The sequence below is a fragment of the Heteronotia binoei genome, chromosome 1 (genome assembly GCF_032191835.1).
Source record: "Heteronotia binoei isolate CCM8104 ecotype False Entrance Well chromosome 1, APGP_CSIRO_Hbin_v1, whole genome shotgun sequence".
NCBI classification, from domain to species: Eukaryota; Metazoa; Chordata; class Lepidosauria; order Squamata; family Gekkonidae; genus Heteronotia; species Heteronotia binoei.
This window is the reverse complement of record NC_083223.1, coordinates 85,468,356-85,487,497: the sequence shown is the minus strand read 5'-3', so window position 1 is coordinate 85,487,497 and position 19,142 is coordinate 85,468,356. Positions and strand designations below refer to the sequence as shown.

The following is a 19,142-nucleotide window of genomic DNA, read 5'->3' as shown; positions in this document are numbered from 1 at the left end:
TTATCTTTCCCCTGTGTAGATATGCCTGTTTTCCTTACATATTCATGAAGAAACAGCTAGAACTTTTTTTTTAATTGAAAGGAGTGAATTCAGAGAACCTGCTTAAAGTATCATTAGAGCACTATATTGATGTGTCAATATTTTAGTGCTGCTTTCTTTAAAAACATGCAGCCATTATATCAATATAATCATGCACAAAAAATAAAAGTGATGGAGTTGTGATAACCCTGGTGTCAATAGCACCCTCCCTTCAAAATACTAATTATTAAAGACATATGAAGAAGAAAATAAAATGACTCTGCAACTGTGAAAATGCAGAGTGAGAGCATACGTGTCAAAGACCCATGCTCTGATTCCAAAGCTTTTGGATTGACTCCCAAGAAAATCATGCATAAGCATGCAGATAAGCCATCAGTTTAGCTGTTTACAGAGTTTGAACCTATCCATTGGATTACTTTCCACATATTCAGGCAGTACAGTACAACTCAGTATACTGCAACTAACAGGCTTTCATGCATATGCACTTTCACATATCCCTCTGGAAGTCCCAGACTCTTGAAGTGCAGCCCACAGGTGATTGCACCTGTCATAAAGAATCTTAATGAAATGATATGTACAATAAATACAAAAAACTGACAAACTGTCTATGATTCAGTCCTTAAATTATTTTAAACATTGGTTGAATGGGAATTATGGAAGAACAAGGCACTCTGGAGTGAAATTCTGGAAGAATGAGATAATGTAGTGGAAGAGATCTGCTCACCCCTACTGCTAAAAAGTGTCTCCATTTACATCTATGTGAACCTGGGTTTCAGCTTACACATTCAGAAATACCTTCAGGGTGCTTTCTAATCATCTCACTCTCTTTGCTCTTGCTTAAAAATTCTCACTGATTGAGATGTTACGTATCATTCTGAGTGGTGTTAACTTAATTATATCTTATCTGTGGAGAATTTAAGCATGCCAGTGTGGCTGACATTAATTATTAAATAAAAAGGGGAAATGATCTGTAGAATGGGACATTCTGCTTTTGAAGTTTTTTTAAAAAAACTTATCCTTAAGTTCATCTCTCTTTCTCTCCCTCCCTCCCTCTCTCTCTCTCTGCCCTAGATGTAAAAAACAGCTTCTTACCTGCAAATTACTTTTTGACAAAAGTAGACCACAAAACACAAAAGGACATGCATTTGATCATGAACACCATGGCTCATTAACTGATGCTTGGTTTGTCAGCACCTGTCAGGTTTTTAACGTTTTCCTCTGAGGCCAGGTATGTAAAATAGAAATGTCAAACCCTCATGGGAGCCTGCAACAAAATATTGATGAGTAAACAGAAAACCTTACTTGTATGCTGGGAAATTCAGTAAATACAAAGTATAGCTATAAAACCAAGATGGGGGGGGGATCAGTATTCTTTCTTCAAAGCTATGCTCAAAAACATCACTTTTGTGTTGAAAAAAGAAAGAAAATACTTAATGTTTAAGAATCTATTTCAGTTACTCCTGAACATTATTCAGTAGGAGCAAATGGTATTTCTTTGGGATTAAACCATTCTCATTTTTGGGCCCAGACTCCCTGTTCTGCATTATATAATCTGCCACTGGCCATTTAAGCTGTGTGTCATGCCATTAAACCTCTGAGCAGATGCTCAATTGCCCAAACATAGTGACCATAGGGGAAGCATAATGACTGCCTAGCTATAAGTGGATGCCAAAATGTTACAAGAGAGTAGAAGCTAATCATTCTATTTAGTTAACAAGGAAATAATGAGATGTCCACAGAGGATACTTGAGTAGCAAGCATCAAGAAAAAAGTATCCTCCACGGACATCTCAGTCTATAGTCCTTGGAAACGTTCGGAAATAGAATGTCCAAAGTTAGGACTAACGGAAAGTAGGCAACAGAAGTCCTAAAAAGAGAAAGAGACAAAATGAAGGCACTTCAAAAATTAGTTCTAAATTATGCTGCACAACATTATGTTTACGCCATGAGGATCTGCCAAATCTTAATCTATCCTTCCTTAACAAATGGTTGCAGCATATGTGGAAAAAGTTGAGATAGTCTTATTTTGATTACTGAGCATATGGAATAATAAGAAATAAACAGCAAGTTATAGCTGTCAACTGATTGATTGTGCATCAAAGTCCCACTGACCCACTGACCTTGTCTTAGCAGTAGAATGTGTGAAAAGAATCTAGGGGTCTTAGTGGATCATACGCTGAACATGAGTCAACAGTGTGATGCGGTGGCTAAAAAAGCAAATGCAATTTTGGGCTGTATCAGCCGCCCTGAGCCCATTTGGAGAGGGAGGGATACAAGTGCAATATAAGTGCAAGTGCAATAATAAGTATAGTGTCCAGATCATGTGATGTGATGGTATCGCTTTACTCTGCTCTGGTAAGACCTCACCTAGAGTATTGTGTTCAGTTTTGGGCAGCACATTTTAAGAAGGATATAGACAAGCTGGAATGGGTTCAGAGGAGGGCAATGAAGGCAGTGAGGGGTCTGGAGACCGAGTCCTATGAGGAAAGGTTTAAGGACCTGGGGATGTTTATCCTGGAGAGGAGGCGGCTGAGAGGTGATATGATCACCATCTTCAAGTACTTGAAGGGCTGTCATATAGAGGATGGTGCAGAATTGTTTTCTGTGGCCCCAGAAGGTAGAACCAGAACCAACGGGTTGAAATTAAATCAAAAGAGTTTCCGGCTCAACATTAGGAAGAATGTTGTGGCAGTTAGAGCAATTCCTCAGTGGGACATGCTTCCTCTGGATGTGGTGGGCTCTTCTTTCTTGGAAGTTTTTAAACAGAGGCTAGATGGCCATCTGACAGCAATGAAGATCCTGTGAATTTAGGGGGAGGTGTTTGTGAGTTTCCTGCATTATGCAGGGGTTGGACTAGATGACCCTGGAGGTCCCTTCCAACTCTATGATTCTATGACCTATGTGCCTCTAGATCTACTCATCTGTATGGAAATATGCCAAAGATTTGTGTCAGTAGAAGGAAGGAAGGAAGGAAGGAAGGAAGGAAGGAAGGAAGGAAGGAAGGAAGGAAGGAAGGAAGGAAGGAAGGAAGGAAGGAAGGAAGGAAGGAAGGAAGGTGTTATGAACTATTTAACTTCCCACCCACCCCCAAAATGCAGTGTTCATTCCAGCATGTTACTTTTCACAAATAAATCTCCTTGCTGAACTATGAAAAATGTGCACAATTGAATTGTATATTATTTAGTATTATTATGGAGATGGGAATTTCTTTTTCCAAAAATCATTTTCTTTGATATAGCCACTGATTCTTAATTCTTTTTTATTTTCTAAATTCTAAGTTCTCTTCCATTTCTCTTTGAAGAGTAATTCACTTTGTAACTTCTGTTTTACACATCAGAAGGTCATGCTTTAGCAAAAGGATTGGAAAGGTTTGGGAAGACATTGCCTTCCTTTGACCGTCTGCAGAATAAAATGTTGCAGAACTACCATTCCTGCTCCTCCTCTCTTTGAATTTCTCTTTGATCAAATTGGAATTGATTAACATCTGATTCCAGATTCCTAAAAAGATTAAACATATTGTTGCACTTCAGGGAGGAAGTGCATAAAGAAGAATCAAAAAAATTTATCTTAATAGCATTGCTTATATGTGGCATGCCTTCAGTTTTTGTAGAACAGACATCAGCTTACTAACACTTCCTTTCCCCCTGGGTTCCTTTAACAGAGAATGCTCTGCACTTCCCCAATCTACAGTTATGAGGAAGGGGGAAGGGACACTGAAGGGAAGAGGATGATTGAATGTTCCTATTTTTTTCTTTTTAATATTAATTTCCAGTTTTATCAGTGGTTTCATTTTTTTATTTTCCCCCTGTTGATTTTGTGTCAATGCATATGCATGTTGCATAGCTTTTATGCACAATATATACAGAATGTATTTTTTATATTGACAGAGCACACTCTTTACATGTATCATATACATACATTGTGTAATTTTTGGAGCACATATAACATTTAAAAAGAAATATTATACCAAAAAAAATGGTACACGGAAACAGAAAAAACCCTGAAAATAAAGAATTAAAGGATCTAGTCACAGAAGGAGAAACAAAATCAAAACAGGGATTTGGGGAATGGAACTGCAGAGATGAAAAATTCAAATAATTTCATGGGGATGTAATTCCATGGCAGTTAAAGTGATATAAACATTTCCACTGTAAATGGGATCATAGGCAGTACAAGCCACCAAGGTGACTATCGATCAAAACATACAGCATATAAAGAATAACACTGATTAAAATGACATTGACAAGAAAAAAAATAACATCTATTAAAAATAATGCAATAGTTTCATGGAGTAGTTGTTTAACAGGTAGCAGCAGCAAACATGTATCCAACAAGTAAGCAAGCGCTGAATCTCCTCGTAGTCAAATTCAAAGGTCTTGCAGAATAGTTTTCTAATTACTCTCAAAGGCTTATGAAAAGTGCATAAGTGTCACATCCTGAGGAACAGAGTTCCAAAGTTTAAGTATGGTAGTCTCCTCTTGAGTCCTAATTGACCTTACCTTGGAGTTCAGGCTGGCCAATATCAGTGGAGGCAGTCCTTGAATTACCCTCGACACAAGCTGTTTAGAGTTTTAAGGGTTAATGCCAACATTCAATTGAGTCCAGAAACATATCGGAAGCCAGTGCAGCTGAAGAAACACTGATTCTTCCTAGTCTGTAGCTTTGCAGGTACTGCCAAAGTATGTGTAGCTGCGAATCCTGTCTATCTTTTCCAGGAATGGCTGCAACTGGAAAACCAAAAAGAGGTTCTCTGGGGAACTTCAATCACCTATTTATAAAAGTCAATGAGAACACTGGGAGAAGTTTCCAAGCCCTTCAGGAGTGACATAACTCTGTCCAGAACACAAGGTTGAACATTTGTCCCCTGATCAACCTGAGTCTCCCCCCCTCATCCCAGTATTTCCATTTTGTCTGAATTAATGTTCTATTTATTCATGCTTCTAATACCACATATACTGAAATTGGAATAATGCAGAGAAGATTAATACGGCCCCTGTGCAAAGACAACATGTTTCTATATTAAGATTGACACTTCATCCCTGACATTATTGGGGGGGGGAGAAATACAGTTGTGTGTCAGCAGCACATGGCGCCCACTGAGGCCTACATTCCTTATAAGCTTTATGTAGATCAGGGGTGGCCAACTGTAGTTCTCCAGATGTTTTTTGCCTACAACTCCCATCAGCCCCAGCCAGCATGGCCAATGGCTGGGGCTGGTGGGAGTTGTAGGCAAAAACATCTGGAGAGCTACCGTTGGCCACCACTGATGTAGATGTTAGATATTATATGTGTCAAATGAAATCTTGTGGTAACTCATGAACAAACATTTCTGGAACAAAACATATGTCATGTCATGTAGCATACCTTCTGAGACTTCCCCTTCAAGAATGACTGAAACCAGGGGTGGAATTCTAGCAGGAGCTCCTTTGCATATTAGGCCACACCCCCAATGTAGCCAATCCTCCAAGAGCTTAAAGGGCTCTTTTTTGTGAGCTCTTGGAGGATTGGCTACATCAGGGGTGTGTGGCCTAGAATTGATAGAATTCTTCCTCTGACTGAAACTAACATGATGCTATACATCTTCAACTCATCTTGGATCAAGTACTTGAAACAATGTGGGTTATATCTACATGTCCATTTTCTCAGTGGGATATGAAAGATTCTCAGAGTACTTCACAAATTGGTCACAGTGGGCACTAAAATAATCTCATGTTTTAAAAATCTCATGCAACTTGAACCAGTCTTAATGGATGACACAAATGGATACAACGATGGTACTCTTTGCACCTATCACCGCCACAGGATAAGCTTGGAATTGAGCTTTACCCTATGACTAGTTAGATTCTGCAGGAGTCTTTCTCCCTGACAGAGAATTTAATCTGTTGTAGGCTAAACAATGATTTAAATTCTCAGAGAATGGGGGGTGTGATGGAGATCACTGTGGACACAACAGCATTTCAGAATAATTGTGTTTCTTGTATGCAAGGTCCCGGGATTCCTGAGGCCTTCCAGTGACGCCAACCATTATCAACAATTTAATATCATTCAAGTTTTCTAGAAGAAGAGACAATTGTCACACTCAATCACCTCATCATTACACACTAACTGAAAGAAGTATAATAGATTTCACAGACCTCTTAGCAATCTGCAACAGTCTCTGTGTGTACATTCTACTCAATTTATTTATTTAACCATGTGTGCCTTTTCAAAGAAATGTTGAAGTGATAAAAAGGAATTCATTGCCCAGAGCAAAAATTCAGCTGTAGGCAGGGCTGTTTTTCTAGCAGAAGCTCCTCTGCATATTAGGCCACGCCCCCCTGATGTAGCCAATCCTCCCAGAGTTTACAGTAGTCCCTGTACTAAGAGCCCTGTAAGCTCTTGGAGGATTGGCTACATCAGAGGTGTGTAGCCTAATATGCAGAGGAGCTCCTGCTAGAAAAAGAGCCCTGGCTGTAGGTAATCATAAATATGTGTTCAATCAATCTGGTCACAAATAATAAAGATAACAAATAAATAATGAATGCAGTTAATTAAATTACTTTCAACTAAATTAATTTACAGAATTGGGTTTAAACTTGATATGAATTTGAAGCATGATGGCAAAGCAACAACTTTATTTACATATAGAAAGACTGTCACTGAAATGCCTTCTCTTTAGTATTAATATTACCTTGAAGTGTTGTTGGACATATCCATATTTTGTCCAAATTACTGACCATGTCTTTTGACAGACAGAGAAAACATGAAAATGGATGCTCTTTAAGAGATAAAAAATACCAACAGTTAATGTTGTCTCTCTAACATATTCCCAGAAAATGTACATAACTATACTGTTAAGATGAATAAGGCTTTCTTGGAATTTTTGCTAATTGCTATATTTCAATTCTCTCTCCAATTTACAGTCAGAAACATTGCTAGCAGGAAATAATGTTCAGTCAAACATTGAATATGTTGAACAGTGCAACAAGTATTCACAATAGCAAAATGAACATGCACATGTATTAAGAACATAAGCACAGCCTGCTAGATCAGTCCAATAGACCATCTAGTCCAGCATACTGTTTTATACAGCGGCCAACAAGTTCTTGGAGAACCACTCTAACAAGGCATAGAGGCCAGCATCTTCCCCTGATGCAGCCTCCAAACACTGTTGTTTATAGGTTTGCTGCTTCTGTATATATGTGTGTGTAGATTTATGCTGATTAGATAGGTTTGTATTAATAGTATCTTATGGTGATACATGACCCTTCCTGCAGTTGATTGAGAATTGGGTTTAGAATTGGGTTTAGTAAACCAAGCTATTTTTCTGCAAAAACAAGGAAGTCATTTTTTATGCCTAGTTCTGAATTGCGAATACCACAGGCTGCTTGCTACCATTGACCAAGGATGTTAATGAGCAGAATCCTCGAACTCAAAAAAAAATTTTTTTCAACGTTTGAAATTTTACGAAGAAGATTATGTCCATGTGCATTATCACACTGTTTTTCCTTTTCCTATGCTTCATCCAGGAAGGGAAGGTGACATAGTGTAGCTTGATCTTATCAGATCACAAAAGCTAAGCCGTACCGGTACTTGGAAAGGAGACGGCCAAGGATGACTCTGCAATGGCACACCACCTTTGCTGCTCACTTGTCTTGAAAATTCTTTGTTGGGGTCACCATAAGTCAGTTGTGACTTGAAAATAATTCACACACACACACACACACACATGCGCTTCATCCACCATTTTGCTATATATATTTTTTTAAAAAAATCAATTTTAAAAAGAGTTTATTTTTTTTCATGAGGGGATCTAGTTCATTTCTCCAGATTGCTAATATTTTTCCATGGCTGTTTTCTTCACATCCACCACTTGTTTGTTCAATGTTTTTAACAGGAAACAATCTCCAGTGCATAACAGAGGTAGTTTCCTTGACTGTTTCAATCCCATTGTTTTGGGGAGTTGCAGAAGCTACATGGGGTTCCAAGTGTACAAGGCTTCCTGCCTGATTCCCAAAACTGAATGAGTTAGTGTTCATTTGTGAAAATTTGATTTATGCATTCTTGCACCATAGTTTAATCCACTCCATTCTGAGCATGCATGAGAAACTTGAATGTTGCTGTGAAGGCACAAAAGCAGCACATACAGGCTACATGGTTGATTTTAAACAATGCATGACCTGCTCAGGATGATCCTGGGAAGGACAATAATTCAAGGAGCTGGTACATTGTGACTCCCTGACCAGTTGCCACACTAAATGCCACCACTGCACACATTTTTAAAAAGAAAGTGGGAAGAAAACTACTCCAGATTCTGTTCATTTTGAATTGCAAGAAAATTGTTAGAACAACACCATAAAGTCTTTATCTTGACGCAAAATAGGAATAGTGAACAAGGTAAGTTCAACCAAGAGCGAACAGTTCACCAATAACATTTGGGGGGGCACCATAAGATTTCTGTATTACTTCCCCACACTCCACTCATAAGCTTGCAATTCCCCAGTGAGGCCCCCAAGCCCTTCCTGAGTTCTTTTCAAATCTGCTCTGACCTGCATTCACCTTTGGTACCTTCTGCAGTAGTGGCACACTTCAGGAGGGAGGATAAGATCTTTCTGTGTTTCCCTTCACCTCCGTTTCTCTCATCCTGGGCACCTTTTACTCTTCTCCATCAGAATCCCATGCTTGGTACAATGGGAAACACAGAGACACAGTTTGGTGTAGTGGTTAAGTGTGCGGACTCTTATCTGGGAGAACGGGGTTTGATTCCCCACTTTTCCACTTGCAGCTGCTGGAATGACTTTGGGTTAGTCATAGCTCTCACAAGAATTGTCCTTGAAAGGCCAACTTCTGGGAGAGATCTCTCAGCCCACCCCACCTCACAGGGTGTCTGTTGTGGGGGAAGAAGATAAAGGAGATTGTAAACTGCTCTGAAACTCTGATTCAGAGAGAAGGGCAGAGTCTCCCAGATGACCCCCCCAGGATACTCGGTCTTTCACCAGTCGCGGACTAGCGGGCGGGGGGGAGGAGTGGCCCTATTCATACGAGAGGCTTACTCCTTCCGGGCTCTCCCGGCCCCGGAGATCAAGGGCATTGAATGTGCCGGTCTGGCGTGGGACGTTGGGGAGGGGTTGGCAATCTGGCTGGTGTACCGACCGCCTAACGCACCGGCCTGATGGAGGCTGCAACAGGCTGATCATTGTAGTACCCAAGGCTTCTGATCCTGGGTGACTTCAATGTCCATGCCGACAACGCAGCCTCCAATCAGGCGATGGACCTAGTGTCATCCATGGCAACACTAGGACTCTCCCAAATTGTTACAACGCCCACTCACCAGGCGGGGCACATGTTAGACTTGGTCTTCATGGCGGGAGTTTCAGTGGACGATATTACTGCTGAAGCAGTGCCAAGATCGGACCACTATGCCCTCAAGGCTCATGTGGATGTCCCACCCCAAGCCTGTTTAGGTGGCGAGCGTATTTTAGCTCGCCCGCGGAGCCTGATGGATCTGGAACGGTTCCTGATGGCTCTACGGGACCCCTGGCCTCTTGGCGACTCTTTAGATGATCTGGTGGAGTCTTGGAATGATAGACTCTCCAGAGCCATCGATGAGATAGCACCTAGGTGTCCTCTGCACCCTTGTCCAAAGCCAACACCTTGGTATAACCAGGAGTTGCGGCAATTAAAGCAAGGGCTCAGACGACTAGAGAGGCAATGGCGGCATACTCGAGACCAAGCGACTAGAACATCTTATAGAGAGTTTATGAGGTCCTATGAGATGGCAGTCAAAGCTGCAAAGAAGACATACTTTGTGGCTAAGATTGCGTCTGCAATTTCGTGCCTGGCACAATTGTTCAATACAATTCGGACTCTTACAACGCTGCCACAAGGCAGACCAGATTCTAAGGAATTGGAAATCGGCTGTGAGGCTTTTGCAATTTTTTTTGCAGATAAGATTGCGTTGCTCCGCCGCAACTGCCCTGCCATATTGGAGACAGTATGTGAACTCGAGGCCTCGTGTCTGTCTTCAGATCATATTCTGGATGGTTTCAATGCTCTTAGCCTAGAGGAATTTGACAGGATCCTCCTATCTGCATACCCTGCAACTTGTAATCTGGACCCGTGCCCCTCCTGGCTTATTAAAACCTGCCAGAGGGAGCTTAGATATCCTGTACGGGATATCATAAATAGATCCCTGATGGAAGGACATTTTCCAGCGCCCCTCAAAGAGGCGGTGGTCCACCCTCTCTTGAAAAAATCAACATTAGATTCGGTCGAATTGGCACACTACCAGCCGGTCTCAAATTTGCCCTTTTTGGGTAAACTCATTGAGTGGGCAGTGGTGTTGCAGCTACAGAGTTTCCTGGAGGATGCTTCTGTTCTTGACCCCCGTTAGTCTGGCTTTTGCCCGGGTCATGGGATGGAGACAGTGCTGGTTGCCCTGGTGGATGATCTTCAGCAGCATCTGGATCGAGGCGGCTCCGCGGTACTGATGTTGTTAGACCTATCGGCAGCGTTCGATACGGTCGACCATTGGTTGCTGACTTGCCATCTCGCCGATGCAGGGATTCAGAGGCTGGCCTTACAATGGCTTTCCTCTTTTCTTGAAGGTTGGGGACAAAGGGTGGCGATTGGGGGTGAACTGTCCCAGAGACACTGGCTTGATTGCGGTGTGCCTCAGGGGGGCGGTGCTCTCCCTGATGTTGTTCAACATCTATATGTGCTCCCTTGCCCAGATTGCCCGAAGGTATGGGTTGGGTTGTCATCAGTATGCTGATGACACCCAGCTCTATCTACTTATGGATGGCCAGCCTACCTGTGTCCCAGAAAACTTGGACCTGGCATTGCAAGCCATGGCTAAATGGGTCAGACTGAGTGGATTGAAGCTAAACCCAGCCAAGACAGAGGTCCTTTGCCTGGGTCATCGTGGCCCGGGAAAGGAAATCCCCTTACCAGCCTTTGATGGTGCGCCACTGACAATGGCGCACAAGGTCAGGAGCTTGGGGGTACTATTGGAGCCTTCCTTGACAATGGAGGCTCAAATAGCAGCCATTTCCAAGTCCGCATTCTTTCATCTTAGGCGGGTGAGGCAGTTGGCCCCTTTCCTGGAGCATGATGATCTGGCAACGGTGATCCACACAACGGTCACCTCGAGGTTGGACTACTGTAATGCCCTCTACATGGGGCTGCCCTTGTGCCGAACTCGGAAGTTGCAGCTAGTGCAGAATGCCGCTGCCCGGCTGCTATTAGGGCTTCCTAGATGGGAGCACATCCAGCCGGGGCTCCAGGGACTGCACTGGCTGCCAATAATATACCGAGTTCAGTACAAGGTGCTGGTTATTACCTTTAAAGCTTTATATGGCCTAGGACCTGCCTACCTTAGGGACCGTCTCACCCACATGTTCCCCAGAGAGTGCTGAGATCGAGTTCTCAAAACCTGCTTGCAATCCCCGGGCCAAAGGAGGCCCGACTTAAGTCGACCAGAGACAGGGCCTTTTCAATCACAGCCCCTTGCTGGTGGAATCAGCTACCGGAAGAGGTGAGGGCCCTGCGGGACCATGGGCAGTTCTGCAAGGCCTGTAAGACAGTCCTCTTCCGGTTGGCATACAAATGATCGGTACTTGAAAATTTCGAATAGAAGGCTATAGTATGGTATTTTGGTAAATGGCTTTGTTTTACTGTTTTACTGTTTTTACTGCTTTATTGTTTAAATGTTGTAAATTGATGTATTTTAAAACTTAATCCTATGTTAGAACTTTTGTGTTGTGAGCCGCCCTGAGCCGCTTTGGTGGGAAGGGTGGGATATAAACTAAATAAAATGAAAATGAAATGAAATGAACTATAAATCTGCAGTCTTCTTTTTCTTCTTCTTCTCCTTCTCCAGGGCATTCTGATACCACCAAGAACAGCAATCAAAGCACTGCATGAGGGGGAAAGGATCCTCCTTCTAAATTGCTGCATGCGCTGAAGCAGAAGCTGATGCTAGGTAAATGAATGAGAAGGAGGAATAAGGAAACAGGAGAACACTTAGAATCATAGAGTTGGAAGGGACCTCCAGGGTCATCTAGTCCAACCCTCTGCACAATGCAGGAAACTCACAAACACTTCCCCTAAATTCACAGGATCTTCATTGCTGTCAGATGGCCATCTAACCTCTGTTTAAAAATCTCCAAGGAAGAAGAGCCCACCACTTCCTGAGGAAGCCTGTTCCACTGAGGAATCGCTCTAACTGCCACAAAGTTCTTCCTAATGTTGAGCTGGAAACTCTTTTGATTTCGTTTCAACCCATTGGTTCTGGTCCTACCTTCTGGGGCCACAGAAAACAATTCCACACCATCCTCTATATGACAGCCTTTCAAGTACTTGAAGATGGTGATCATATCACCTCTCAGCCGCCTCCTCTCCAAGCTAAACTTGCTTAAAAAATTCAAGCCATTACAGTTCATATTCCAAAACTATGAATTAGACATTACAGCATAAGTGTCAAAAGAAAACGGCACACAGTCAGGTCTAAAGATGGCATGAGTGTTTATTCTGCAGCAATTACCCATCCTTGGAAACCACTGGTAGACATTTTCAATATTGATGTTTCAATATCATTTCCTTATATCAGTGTTTTTATCCATAAAGTAGAAATATAGCTGAAGTGCACTTAACACAAGTTCCAAGAAACAGATCTTCATCTTGATGTTATTATGGAGAATCAATATGCAAGCAGAAGACAAAGAAAATGTGATTTGGACATCTGCTACTTAAATCCCTTACAAAACTGCCAAACAGAATGCCGCGAGTTGTTTTTAGCAATAAGAAAAATACACAATAAGTTTGAAGACACTGATAACACTTAAATGGAACAGCTCTTCAGTACTTTGATGAGATGAGTTACTGCACAGATGGCTTCCATCATGCAAGTCTTTTCTGTTTATAGTGCTCCAGGAGGTAGAATAGGAAACGGAATAGGCAGAGGAAAGGTTAGGGCTGGGAAATTCTCACACAATTTAACAGAGTAAAATCTGTCTCTCAGGAATGTTCTAATATCTTATCTATACTGCCATTGAGAGTTGTGCGAAACAAGTTTGCTATAAGAGAAAACATGTCACTCTATTAATTTAAAGGTTTAATCTGTGGAGACAAATTATTTCCTTTTTTAATTCTACAAGTTACATGGCTTGGGGTTGGGAAGCAGCAAATAGTTTTAAGATTTAATCTTTAAGGTCATATAGTAAACATGTTACCTCACAATGCTACTGTCCAAAGGAGGCTATAAAGGAGGTATTTTTATTTTTGGTAGTATAAATATTCAAAAGTTAAAACTGTTAATGAGGTTAAAGTAATCCAAACCCCCAAACCCTCCCTATTGGTACCACTTAATGCTTAAAACAATTAATGATGGTTCCAAAGTCATTTATAATCCATAAAAATGAAAATGTGGAAAGTCAACAGCCATAGGCTTACTTTCCCAACAGTAAACTGAATTGAATGCCATAGGGTTAACTCATGAGTAAATATGCATAGATTTGATTGGAAAAGCTGCACACTGAGGACCATTTGCCTGGAAGAGTAGACCCCAGTGAACTTTGCAAAATCTATTTCTGAATAAGTATGTATAGGATTGAGCCATAATGTTTAATTTGGTGCCCTAGATGTTTCGTTATTGTTGTGTTCATTTGTTAAAATTCTAACTATAGGTCAAGAGCTATCCATTCTGTGTGAGATACCAATGGGATATGAAATTCAGCCCAAAACAGAAATCACATTTTTATGCAGTTCTCTTCCAGAATATAACTTCATTTTACTACACAATTATTTATCAGATCAAGTTTTCCATGCTACTTTGTTAGCTATAGGCTAGTCAAAGCTCCGCTATAGTTGTCTTTGTATCCAGCTGCTGTACTAATGTGTTAAAAGAAGGGGCTGTGTGGGCCAGGACAGGGTGAGCCTACCAGATGTTAGGTATAGCACAAGTAGGAACATGTATACCTGATCTGACTCACTATCACATATAAGAACTGGATAGTTTACCTTGAAAGTGCTCCATTGCTACATTTTGTCACCTATCCAGTACTCCCTCACCTATTGTAGCAAAGCCCCCAAAGTGAGAGAAGTTGTCCAGGAAAGGTGCCTTTTATCCCACTTCGCTGGAGAGCTAAAGGGTAATGTCTGGTGTCCAGAATAAAACTTTTCAATGAAAAACATTTAAAAAATTTTCTATCTTCATATTCTTATTGACCCTGAGGAAAACAACTTTGGACATTACAATAACAGAAATAAATTATATGGCTCATTTTAGAGCTCTTATGAAAGCCATGCTTTAATTAAATTAAGTATAATTAGTATGTTGGCACAAATGTGGGCAACTGTATTGATTATAGTTAGTAGATCTGTCAAAGCAGGATCTGGAATGTTGAAATTTGTTTATCACTCAGTCTAAACTATGGTTTCACATGATATGACTTTGGGTGTTTTTACATTCAGTTTGATCCAGAGTTTTAGAGTCTTCAAATTGCCTGCCGCCCTTCCACTTTAATTATTTTCCTTTTACATTTGTGGACTTACTCTGCTCATTTTGTGTAGCCAAACTTTTATATTGCCTGCTGAAAGCATTTCAATTGGGGGGGGGGGGGGGGTCTCTGATCAGAGGGCAGCCGGAATACCAGTGCTTAGTTAAATGTATACGATTACTTGGAAATCATGTCAACACTGCAAAAACAATACAAATTTAAATTACAAGATGAGGCAAGCAATGATATGTAAAAAATTAAAGTGCTGTCAGTTCTCATGCAAATTACTGCACCTTGTGGCTTTTGCAGGAGTCTTTTAAAATGCATGAAAACTTCTACAATACAAGTTTGAAACACCTGTAGAGAAATGACCAGATCAAAACTAGTTTCAAGAAAAACATTAAAGCAGCAGTGCCAGAACCCATCTCACCTAAACAAATGTAGATGCTTCCGGCAGCAATGATGCAAAACAGTTGTGAGAACGTTAGGTAATCTAAAAGGTGAGTTTCCAATGCAATGATAGAGAGTCAGAGTAAAAACACCTTTTGTGTTATGTCTGAACTCTGCCCAAGGATGGTTCCAAGCTATTGCCCACCCAGTCAGAATGAAGAGGCTGACACAGTATGTTGGATAAACAGGGCTGCTTTATTTAAACAACTTGAATTAACTAAAACTGGCAAGGGGTAGGGCCTAACAAGACAAGCCCTAGGGTCAGCCCCATGACCCCGCCTTGTCCTGAAAAGCCGAGCCACCCTGCCCCCAGCATGAGCCCAGTATTCTGGCTGGTGCTGAGCAGCCAGGCCCAAATTCCACCTCCACCTAGGCTGGCATCAATCCCACTGGAAAGATCCTCCCTGGTGAGGCTTTGTCGTGATCTGCACTCCCAGCATTGAGCCATAAAGCCCATCTGCAGTTCATACAGACCACCTGCACCAACAGATGCTGAGCCATAGGTGCTCCCCAAAAACACTGTGGCCCATACCTCATCCTGCCCAGCGACCAACTAACAACTCCTCCCAAACTCCCTAATGCCATAAGGCAGTACAAGGTAGGCAAAAAATAAATTCACACAGGCCAATTCAGTGAAAATGAAAAAATTCCTACCTGGCCCCTAATAAGGTGACCGGTAAAGAACCTGTACTGCCAAGGGTGGATGAGCAGGCTGAGAGCTGAAAACGATCTGCAACACACTGGGTGGGGCCGGGGCTTTTATAGGCCCCAACTCCACACCCAGCAGCAGATTCCCAGATGGCCGGGACGTCGCTCAGCCTCCCTCCATCTGGGTAGGCAACAGTGTCACCCCAGCCTATCGCTGGCGAAGCCAGCCGGCTGGGAGGGGCTGGTTTGCCCACCCAGTCGGAATGAAGAGGCTGACACAGTATGTTGGATAAACAGGGCCACTTTATTTAAACAACTTGAACGAACTAAAACTGGTAAGGGGTAAGGCCTAACAAGACAAGCCCTGGGGTCAGCCCCATGACCTCGCCTTGTACTGAAAGGGTGAGCCACCCTGCCCCCAGCATGAGCCTAATATATTCTAGCTGGTGCTGAGCAGCCAGGCCCAAACTCCACCTCTACCTAGGCCGACATCGATCCCACTGGAAAGATCCTCCCCGGTGAGGCTTTGTCGTGATCTGCACTCCCAGCATTGAGCCGTAAAGCCCATCTGCAGTTCATACAGACCACCTGCACCAACAAGTGCTGAGCCATAGGAGCTCCCCAAAAACACTGTGGCCCATACCTCAGCCTGCCACCGCCAATGCCAAGCCTCTGCTTAGGCATTCGCGCCCACTGGACAGCCCAGAGCCGACTGCAACCCCTGCCTTAGTTCATCCAAAAAGGCCCGGTTACCCAATTCTGATAAATGAACCCCATCCGGCCTATACAAGTCGGCATTCTCGACTCGTATGGCTAGATGGGGAAGGAATATCCCTAAGCCCCCTTTCATGGCCTTCTGCAAGGCCTGGTTGGCCTTGCGTCTGGCTCGCTCTATCCCCCCGGGGGACAAGGCGGAACGCCAGACCCTGTGTGGCAAAATTGCCGACCATACTAAAATAACTCCTGGCCATCTACGTTTAATGGCCTGAAGATCTACTTGCGCCTGCAACAAAAGGGCCTTCCCCTTCATCAAACCCAGGTCATTCCCACCCAAGTGGATGACCAGGATGTGTGGAGGAGGCACCCTCCTCCCATGAAACAACAGTGGCATGATCCCTGACCAGCACAGGTCATGGCGGCCCAGCCACTCCACCGTTGTCCACTCACTGAGGCCCAGCTGGGTGCCAACTGGTGATCTCCTGGCCTGATGGGCAGCCCAGAACACCATACTGTGCCTGCAGATGAGGATCCGACGCCTCTCCCTATGAGCCACAGCACCTGGAAAACAGAAAACAGTCACCAACAGGAAAAAATTGCCAACAGGCATGAAAATACTAACCAGCCCCCCCCCCCCCGAAGTCCTAAGTGACCAATGGGCGCACATAGGATTTGAAGGCTGCTGACCGCCAACGGCTGATCCGCTGTATAGTAGGGGGTGGATAGCCCATTGTGGCTGCCATGGATGCAGCACCATTTCGGAATGAATGTGTCCCAAATTTAACACCCCCTAACCCCAACTTAGCCAGCACCCTACCTGTCACTGCCCAGAATTGGTATTTTGTCAGAGAGGACCCATTGTTATGGCGAAACAAGGGGGCATCCCCCTCCCCCCTGAGCTGTAAATACTGCTCCATAGCCTTGACTGGGCACAACTCAGGCATTGCACACTGGCCGATTGTAATAAGCATGCCCCTCCGATGCTGGTCTGTTTTGGATCACCTAACCGTCAGCCGTACTTGCCCTCCTTCAAATTTGACGTCACTGGCACGCAGCGTCTGGTCAGAATTGTCCTTCTTTAACTGCACCACCAACTCACTAATCTGAAGTGCACCAAAAAAGGCCACCAAAGAGGCCGCGTGAAAAAGAGTGGCCTCAAAGGAGGATGAACACACACCAGGCCAAACCTTATAAAGTCCCTGCAGGACAGAAGGGGATATGGGTTGCTGGGCATCCTTCCGCAGCCCACGCTCTCTAACCCAGCCCTCCAGCATCTTCTTGACTCTGAAATCACCTGTACCTTCCGGAAGGCCTCACGCTTTACTGATAAAGGCAAGTGCTGCCAACTGGCCCCTAATTGACTTCAGACCTAACCCTCTATCCTTCTGATGAATACAAAACTGTATGATGTGCGCCACCGGGACCAGCCAGCTATCTGGCAGCCCGGCAGCGCTCCTAAACACCCGAAACTTTAAGTCAGCCCTTTCAAAGGCTTTTCGGGTGCTCAGAGCCAACGCTAATTGAATCACCCTACCGGCTTCAGCTTCCCAAGCTGCCAAAGTTCCTGGGGCATTCGCGCTGGCTGAGGGTCCGTTTCCGGAGCAAGTTGGCGAAAGCGCTCGATCTGTTGGCGAGATAGAGGGTCCGCCACCCCATTGCACACTCCCAGAACATGTTGTGCTAGAAATAGGATGTTCAACCAGAGGCACCGCAATTTAAATGCCCACACCAGATTCATAACCAATTCTGATCCGGAAGACAAGGAGTTGATAACATGTACAATAGCCATGTTATCACACCAGAAATGAAACATGTGGTTGGCCAGTTGCTCACCCCAAAGCCAAACGGCTACTACAATGGGAAAGAACTCCAAAAAAGTGAGGTCACGGCAGAGCCCACTGGCCAACCACCTGGTGGGCCAATGTTCCGCACACCAATGGCCCTGAAAATATACTCCAAATCCAGTGGCACCTGCTGCATCCGAAGATATCTGGAGCTCCGCTTCAATCTTCAAGTCCTCCCGCCAAAAAGAAACTCCATTGAAGGAATCCAAAAACTCCTCCCAGACCTCTAAATCCCTCCGCATGCCTGTTGTTACTCGAATTCTATAGTGAGGGAGCCGCAAAGACCCCATTGCGTCACATAGGTGCCGCAAAAAGGCCCTCCCCAGGGCCACAACTTTGCATGCAAAGTTGAGATGCCCCACAATCTGCTGGAGCTCAAGCAACAACACTTTGCGCTGCTTCCTAAGAGAGGCCAATCGCTCTCTGAGACCTTCCACTTTTTCCGCAGGCAGCCATGAAGCTTGCTGCATGGTATCCAGCTCAATACCCAAAAATGTGAGCACTGAACTAGGGCCCTCTGTCTTTTCATGTGCCAGTGGCACCCCGAGCTCCTGCGCCAGCTCCACAAATGACTGCAGTAACCTGGCGCATTGCCCAGACCCCGCTGGGCCCACAAAAAGGTAGTCATCCAAATAGTGAACCGCATCACTTAGCTCAGACCTAGCGCTGAGCGCCCATTCCATAAAGGAACTAAAACGCTCGAAAGCAGCACAAGACACTGAGCAACCCATGGGTAAGGCCCTGTCCATGTAATATTGCCCTTCAAAACTAAAGCCCAGCAGGTCAAAGTCCTCCGGATGCACCGGCAAAAGGCGAAAGGCTGACTTAATGTCGCATTTTGCCATTTCAGCTCCCACGTCACAGCCCCGAACCACTTTGACTGCTTGGTCAAACGAGGTGTACTTGACCAAACAGAGAACATCCAGAATGGAATCATTAACTGATCCGCCCTTGGGGTAAGACAAGTG

At 43.7% G+C, this 19,142-nt stretch overlaps 1 non-coding gene across 1 annotated transcript; it reads left to right on the top strand.

Annotated features, from left to right (window-relative positions):
• The first annotated feature begins 4,972 nt into the window (after positions 1–4,972).
• On the top strand, positions 4,973–5,076 carry LOC132589309 (U6 spliceosomal RNA). The gene has a single exon (XR_009556577.1). It is a non-coding gene; the product is annotated as a U6 spliceosomal RNA (small nuclear RNA).
• The last annotated feature ends 14,066 nt before the right edge of the window (positions 5,077–19,142 follow it).